Source organism: Sminthopsis crassicaudata, chromosome 1 (genome assembly GCF_048593235.1).
Source record: "Sminthopsis crassicaudata isolate SCR6 chromosome 1, ASM4859323v1, whole genome shotgun sequence".
Taxonomy (NCBI): Eukaryota; Metazoa; Chordata; class Mammalia; order Dasyuromorphia; family Dasyuridae; genus Sminthopsis; species Sminthopsis crassicaudata.
Window position 1 is genome coordinate 628,733,881 of NC_133617.1, and position 8,980 is coordinate 628,742,860.

Below are 8,980 nucleotides of genomic sequence, written 5' to 3' on the forward strand. Positions count from 1 at the left end.
TATGAAGAGACAGAAAGATCAAGATTTATGTGAGTGGAGGGAGTCCCCACAATGCTGAGATTGCAGATCCTTGAAGGATTGAATTACCCAATGGGACTCTCCTAGAAAATTATCCCAAATAGAACTAGGTCTATGATTTCAGAAGAGACATGAAGAAGAAGGCTAGATTTCTAGATTGTGATTAGGACCCCATCACCCAGCTCCAAGCCCCTACACCAATGGACATTGTCCACCAAGTCCCTTCTCTCTTGAATTCCTTGTCTGTTAGGCTGCCATCTCTTTAATTCTATGGCTCCAAGGCTTGCAGTCATTGAATTTTATTCACCCAATTTGCAACAGCCAGTCAACCTTTGATCCTTCCTTCCAAGGTCAATCACATCCATTTTATTCTTATGGTCAAACACCTTCAAATCAAAGAGGGAGCCATGGACATCAAACGTCAGAACTAAAAGGAACCTTAAAGATAATCAAACTCGTCATTCATTTTACAGAGAAGAGAACTAAGACCAGAGAGGAGAAATCACTTGCCCAAAGCCCAATGACAGAATTAACCAGAACCCACATTTCCTATTCCCACTCTCATTTCCTGATCACAAAGATCTTGAAAAGTTTCAGAACATGACAAACAAGTAGTTACAAAAGTAATGTTACCAGACGGTTTGAATAGTGACTATATTTAAGCTCTATGAGTAAGTAACCTTTACAAAATGCTTTCCTTTCCACTTCAATGTTTATAGAAATCTGTTAGTATGAATTCTTTACAAAATAAATATAAAATTTATAAAATAAAAGTAAAAATCGTGGGCTCTTAATAAGCCCAATTCTTCAACTTGTGAGTCTGAAATGAAGTTTATATAAACCCAAGGAGGAAAGCCTCTTTTATTTGTGTTCAATGAGGATGATCCCTGTCCCCTTTCCATAAGAAGAAAAGCTAATGAAGCAAAACAAAACAAAAAACAACATGTAATTTGGATTCAGTACACCTGGTTTTGAATTTGAAGAAGAAGAGGAATGAATACTAATTGGCATGAGTCTCCAAAGTCACATTCCCTTTCTGAGCCTCAGGTTCCTCCTTGGAAGATGAAAGAGTTGGACATGATCATCTCCAAGGCATTTATATCTTTAGATATAAAGTCAATGAAACTTTGAAGGGGTCTACTGATTTTCTCTGAAGTTTCCACAGTGGAAAAATTGCAAAAGCGCTTAGGAATTCTTGTAGGAGTAGAACAAAGTCCTGTATATAGCAGCTACAATAACAACAGCTCATATTCAATTGTGCTTTAGGTTTAACAAATCTTCTTAACTATGGTAGTATGTAGCAGCCAATACTCCATTTTGCAGATGACAAAACTGAGGATCAGGGAAGATATATGACTCAGCTGGGATCATACAACTGGGAAGAGGCTATGGTCTCAGAAGGCATCGGCAGATGTCAAAATGCATCACTTAAATGATAAAATGGGCTCTCCAAAGGTTTGTGATGGACCTGTTATTCCTTCAGTCCATGTTGGTTGATTGCCAATCAGCAACCACTCTGCTTCTTTGTCACACCTTTGTTACACACCTTTGTCACACCTTAAGGGGAGCAGCTCAAGTCTCTTTGCACCCATGACAAACTCTCTTTCTTTCTCCTATTTTCCTTAATACTTTGCAACCCATGTTCCTGAACACATAATTTACCTAATTGTTACCTTTGCAACACGAGTTATGGTGAAGAGACTCATAGGAGTAACTGAAAACGTACCTGCACTAATGGCATGGCCACAGAGACTCACAAAGTCTCCTTCCACTCTTGAGCAGTCAAAAGCAGTCTTCAAGAATTTTTTAAAAATGCACCAATAAGCTAACTCTGAACTTAGCTAAGCTCAAGTGGTAAATGTGTGACCTGCCATTGGCATATATTTGAAGCCTCCCCAAGCTCACATGCTCACATAGTCTTTGGGAATCCAGTATTCCTTCTTCCTTTTTTTTTTCTTTTTTTTTGCCCAGGGTCACACAGCCAAGAAGTGTTAAGTGTGAGGGCAGATTTGAACTCAGGTCCTCCTGACTTCAGGTCTGGTGCTCTCTCCACTGAGGCACCTAGCTGCTCCTATCCAGGATTATTTCTACACCACAGGGAGGCACTAAATGAGACATTAAGCAGAAGTATATGTATGGTTAGGGGGGAAAAAATCCAGTCAAGTGGAGCATAAATTAATGAGGTTTTCCAGGTCCCTACCCAAGCAGTTGGGCTGCCTCTCAGAAGCCTAGGCAGTGTGGGTTGGAAGGTAAGAGTGGGATACCGACTCAACATCCTTGGACTCTAGTCCCAGCTCTGCCACTAACAAGTATAATCTTGAAAAGTCAGTTTTTCTCTCTGGGACTCAATTTTCTTTTTTGCGTGGGGGATAAAATTTGACTAGTTTCTCTGGAAGAAGTTATAATTCTGTGATTCTTATTACTAGAAATACTTTCTCAGCCCCATGTAAAAAAAACAATCTCCAGCTTTTCTCTTCAAAAGGATGGGACATTGGAATTGAGACTGAAAACCAAAATGTCCTGTGATGGTGGTGAATTTCCCCTGAACACTCAGGATCTGATGGGTTGCCATTTAACAACTACCATTCCTTTCCTTTAAAACCCACATAGAGAAGTGGGGATGAGACACACTGAAAAAGAGACATCCTACTGATTCCTTTTCAAAGGGAAGGGGAGATTTAAGTATCTTTGAATATGACTCTAACCCAACTTGATTCATGAATATATTCTACTAAACACTCATACAACCATGAATGGCCATCCAGCCTTCTCCTTGGAAAACTCTTAATGATGAATTCACTATTTCCTAGGGCATCTAGTTCCATAAGTGAAAAGCTTAAATTCTTTTTCTTATTTTTGAGCAAACAATTGCCTTCCTATAGCTTCAACTTGCTCTCCAGAATCAAGGAGAATTCTTTCACAAGCTGATTCTTCAGACACTTGAGGACAGAAATCTTCCTCATTCCTTCCTCCACATCATACCACTCTTCAGGCTAACCATTCCCAGTTCTTTCATCTGTCTCGGTACCATAAGCTCTAATAAATAATAAAATAATAATAATTAATAAAATTATAGCAGTATATTCTCAAAGCAAGATTACTAACACTATTAGCACGTTTACATTGTGTATTTTATTATTATGTTGTTTTCTAAATTGATCCATCTCTACCCCTATGATAAAGGCAGGATAAGTAATAGTTTATATATTTCACAGAAGAATAAACTTAAGCCCAAGGTTGTATAGCTCATTAATGATAGAGGTTGATATGGTACCCAGATCTTCCATCAAGATGTAGCCATGCAAAGGATTTTAGATTGACCAATTACATTTGGATAAAGCTCTGGAATGTATCTATTATTATAAAGTAGTTATAACTTTCCCATTTGGTTTGAAATTTTCAGCCCCTATCTGGCTTCCTGTAATTACTAGCAATGAAAACCCTTAGCAAACTTAAAGATAGGAACTATTGTTTCAAATATAAAAATAAAGATAATTAGGAGCCTACACCCATCCATTTTCCCCAACCTGTAAGAAGTCCCTAGGTAGAAGAGAGGGTAGAAGCAAAGCAGAAAGTCTGAGCTCTGGAGAGGATGGTGAAGACACTAGGAGAGCTAGCCTGAGTCTTAACAATATCTGCTGAGAAGTTTGTACCCTCTTCCTTCTGATCACTCACGTGAGCCCAACACATATTGCCAAATTAATCGTCCTAATGCCTTCTTTGGATGGGGTCACTTTCCTCAAACATCTTCAATGGCTTTTCTTTGTTAATAAAATGAAACTCCTCAACATGGCATTCAGGTGCCAACATAACTCTCCAGACCTTTCTTCTAATTCAAAAATAGAGATAATGCTATGTAGTGAAAAGACCTTCAGACTGGCAATTAGGAGACAAGCTTGAATTTCAACTCATGGTCACAGTGTAACCAGGAAGAAAGGAAAGAAAGAAGAAAAGAAAGAAGGAAAGGAGAAAAGGAAGGAAAAGAGGAAGGGAGGGAAGAAGGGAGGGAAGGAGGAAGGGAGGGAGGGAGGGAGTGAGGAAGGAGAGAAGGAAGGAAGGAAGGAAGGAAGGAAGGAAGGAAGGAAGGAAGGAAGGAAGGAAGGAAGGAAGGAAGGAAGGAAGGAAGGAAGGAAGGAAGGAAGGAAGGAAGGAAGGAAGGAAGGAACGGAGGGAGGGAGGAAGGGAGGAAGGGAGGAAGGGAGGGAAGGAGGGAGGAAAGAAGGAAGAAGGAGGGAGGGAGGGAGTCAGGAAGGAAGGAAGGAAGGAAAGGAAGGAAAGAAGGGAGGGAGGGAGGGAGGGAGGAATGAAGGGAGGGAGGGAGGAAAGAAGGAAGGAAGGAAAAATGAAGGAAAGAAGGAAGGGAGGAAGGGAGGGAGGGAGGAGAAAAGGAAGGAAGAAGGGAGGAAGGAAGAAAAGAAAGAAGGGAAGGAGGAAGGAAGGAGGGAGAAAGAAAAAGTGAAGGAGGGAGGGAGGGAAGGAAGAAGGAAGGGAGGAGGGAGGGAGGGAGAAAAACACTTTGTTTCACTCTGTATTCAGACCATATCAGTTCCTTCTTTCTCTCGAGGTGGATAATATGCTTCATCATTAGTCCTTTGGAATTGTCTTGCTGAGAATAGTGTTGCTCAGAATAGCTAAGTCATTCACAGTTCTTCATCATACAATATTGCTGATACTATGTACAACATTCTACCAGTTTTGCTCATTTCATTTTGCATCAGGTCAGGTAAATCTTTCCAGGTGTTTTCTGAAATCATGCTGATTGTCATTTCTTATAGCACCAAGATATTCCATCACAATTATATATTAAAGCTCACTTAGCCATTTTTCAATTGATGGGCATCTTCTCAGTTTCCCCTTAATCACCATAAAAAGAGCTGCTATAAATATTTTATACAAATTGGTCCTTTTCCTTTAAAAAAATCTTTTTGGGAACAGAACTAGCAGTAGTATTGCTGAATCAAATGGTATGCACAGTTAAAATAATCATTTATTAAGCATCTACTGTATGCCAGGCAGTAAACTAAACTAAACTTAAATATTATTTGACCTGCCCAATCACCTTAGAGTTGGTAACTATTATTATTTTCCTTTATTGCTGAAGAAATCAACACTAAGATTAAGTGAATTGCCCAAAGTCACAAGTCAGTATATGAATCTAGATTTGAACACAGGTCTTACTGGCTCCATTTCTAGTAAGTCAACTAAACAAAAAATTAACTTCTCTGAATCTCAGTTTTCTCATCTATAAAATGGAAGCAATACTATTTGCACTACCCGACTTACAAGTCTATTATGAGGAAAGTTCTTTGTCAACCTACACTTGGGTTCAAAGAATAAAAAACACAAGTATAGGGTTGGGGAGGTATGGTTAAACAGCTGTTTGTACATAAAAAAATCTCAGGATTTAGATGAATACAAACTCAGAATATCAACAGCATAATATAAGCAGCCAAAAAAACCAATGAGCTTGTCGTCGTGATTACTAGAAATAGTGTCCAGAACCAAAGCAATGATAATATTGTTGTCTCTTCTGCTTTGTTCAGAACACACCTGCAATATCACACTAAGGCTGAGCATCTCATTTTAAGAAAGTTGCTGACATAGTAACATGTCCACCCCCAGGAAGGCAACCAAGATGGTGAGAGAATTGGAGAAAGATGCTATTAGAAATTCAACTGAAGAAGAGAAGATTTAGGGTGGGTATAATAGCTCTCTTCAAGTACTGGAAGAATTATCATGGGAAAGAGGAATAAGATTTTTTAATTTTTTTTTCATTTGTCTTCAGCACTCTCCAACCTCTGGGTGTCCCATCACTTGAGGTCTTTGAGTGAAAGCTGTGATTTGGGAGGATGTTATGGAAGGAATTAGTGTTAAGATACAGATTGGGTTAGATGCTCTCTGAGATCCCCTTCAATTCTGAGATTCAGCAGTTATAGAAAAACTTTAGAGTGGTGTGACCCCCTTCTTCAAGGTCTGCCAAGGAGAGGAGTTTCGAGGTTTGTCTTCCTTGATCTCACAGGATTCAGCTGGTATCCATACAGAGAGGTTATGAGGAGACAATTTTCAGTTCAATGCAAGGACAAGCCTCCTCCCAGTCTCAGGACAGGACTATAACAACAACTAAGAAACAGAAGGGAAAACCCTGGGCAGGAAGGGAGCAACACTTCCAGCGGGCTCTTAGCTCACTCTCTTCTGAACTTCCACAATTCCAGAATCTCAGAGTTCAAAGGGATTTTAAAAAACCATCTAATACAAACCATTCCAAAGTGTTCTCTACAATACACCTGACAAGTGGTCACCCTGACTTTGCTTGAGCATGACAAGATAGATAATCCAGAGCTATTGTATAGCTCTAATTGTTAGAAAATTATCCCTTATATGAAATCTGTAAATACATCCCCTTTGCAATTTCCTATTAGTTCTTCTTTTGGGGGTCAGGCAGAACAATTAAATCCCTCTTCCATGTGACAGCTATTCAAACTTGTGAAGAAAGCATTATGCCCCACCCCACCCCTGCAAGTCTTTTCCTGTCCAGACTAAACATCTCCAGTTCCTTCAATCAACCAAGCTAATGATTTTACATTTTATTTGTAAGTCACTAGGAATTTAGGGGAGACTATTTTGGCAATTGTATAGAATACAAAGTGACCAGGAAAGAAACCAAAAACTGGAAGTTACATTGGAGGGGCAGGAACTGTTGTAAGAAGTCTGGGTAAGAAGGAATAAGAAAAAATAGTGGCCATTAGAGAGGAGGAAAAAGGGTCAGGTAGCTGTGTTGGGGATTAAAGGCAACTGCACATGGATGGGTTTTTTGCCCATCAAACTGCCAGCCTCCCCCTCTAAGAACCCCTGATTGTAGGGTTCTATGTTCCCAGCAGGAAGAGAACAAAGTACACTTTTGCCAGGTCAGATAGCATTTCTGCAGAGGTGACTGACTAGTCTTTCAAGGCATCTGGCTCTTGCTTCTCTTTCAATGATACCTAGATGAATTGCAGACACTAGATGAAGCATCCCATCACTGCCTGCCCTGATTGAATTTTTCCAGGCAGCTTTATTTGAGTCTGGAGAAGGAGGTCATCTCTGGGGCTCATTATTCAAAAATTTCCAAAAGCCTTTTATGAAACAAACCATAACAGGGACTCTAGGGAAGAGCGTTAGAAAAATCTCAGAATTAGAGAAAATAGGATGTATGAAAGAGAGATTAGCCATGGAGGTGGAACATAGCTTAATTACTATGGATTCTCTGACCCCTTCCCCCTCAACTCAGAGTGAATGTAAATAATAATTGTTTTTATTTTGGCAAGAAACCCTGAGGATCTTCCCCTCCCAGGTTGGATTTTTATTTTATTTTTTGACTAAGTAAAAGAGGTCATTTTCTGCCCCTTTTTTTTTTTACCTTGCCTTAATCACTAAATGGACATTGTCACAGTCAAACTGAGATTTCTTTATAAGACTTGAGCTTATAAAGGCCAAAGTCTCCCACTGCATCCAGGGCCATCTCTAGTTATCCTGATCTTGCCACTGGACAAGAGAAAATGAGGCAGGACTTCAATCCCATTCACTTGCTTGTCATGGCATCCCCTCCCTGACGTCATGGTCCTTTCTGAGCATAACAAAAACAAGGCATGATGGGATGACGCAAGTTTTTTTTTTTTCCTTTTCGATCCACCTAATATCTTTTCGTGAGTTCAACCTGATTAGCAGAGGAAGACCCACACTGTGACTATAGAACATGTCAGAGGAACCTTAGAACATGAGAGCTACAAAGCATTTTTGGTCTTTGAACCTTAGAGCATAAAAGGGTTGGAACTATAAAGGACCTTACAGGTGATCGGATCCAAATTTCTCATTTTACAGATGATGAGAATGAAACCCAAAGAGGAAAAGGAAAATTTAGGAGCTCATACAGGTAGAAAAGCTGGGACTAGAATTCAGACCTTTTGAGTCTAACAGTGAAATTAGGTTTCAAGTCAATGTCCAGGGTGGGCCAAATGGGCGATTTGATGGGGGGAATAGAATCAAGTCTTGCTGCTGGGAATGGGATAGAGGAGTTATATAAGCTCTAAATCTCTTTTACAATTCAACCACCTTCTCTCCCACCTGTTGCCTTCCTGAATCATTATCCGATTGATAACATCATGAGCCCCCTCACAGGATGATAATGATGGCGATAGTGATAATAATAATAACAAAATATTTATATAATGCTTTAACATTTGCAAAGAGCTTTTACAAATATTATCTCATTGATCCTCTTAGCAATCCTGGGAGACAAGTGCTGTTATTATTATCCCTATTTTACTGTCTGACGGTAAGAGAAGTTTAAATGACTTGCCCATTATCACACAGATTTGAACTCCAATTTTGGACCCTGCTTTGAGGACAGGGGTTCTCCTTCCTTTTTCATATTGTACCAAAGGGCTTGGCACTTAATAGGTGCTTAATAAATGTTTATTGAAGGAATGAATGAATGAGGTCTTCCTAACTGCAACTGGACCTTAGCCAGGAAGATTCTGGAGTTCAAATCCTTCCTCAGATACTTACTAGTTAAATTTTTTTCAGCCTCATTTTCACGACACACCTCCCAGGGTTGTTCTAAGGCTCAAATGGGATAATAAATGTGAAACAGTTTACAATTCGTAAATGTTATAAAAGTGCCAGCTATCAAGAGAGACAGGGCAGGGTTCATGATTCCCATTTACAGAGAAAGAAACAGGTTGAAATGACTTGTCCTCTGGTCTCTTGATTCTTGGACCATTCTTTACATATTGCTCAGGCTCAGAAGTGCTCTCTCTCTATCTCTCTCTCTCTTCTCTCTCTCTGTCTCTCTTTCTCTCTCTCTCTCTCTGTCTCTCTTTCTCTCTCTCTGTCTCTCTCTTTCTCTCTCTCTTTATCTCTCTCTGCCTCTCTCTGCCTCTCTCTCTCTCTCTGCCTCTCTCTCTCTCTGTCTCTCTCTCTCTCT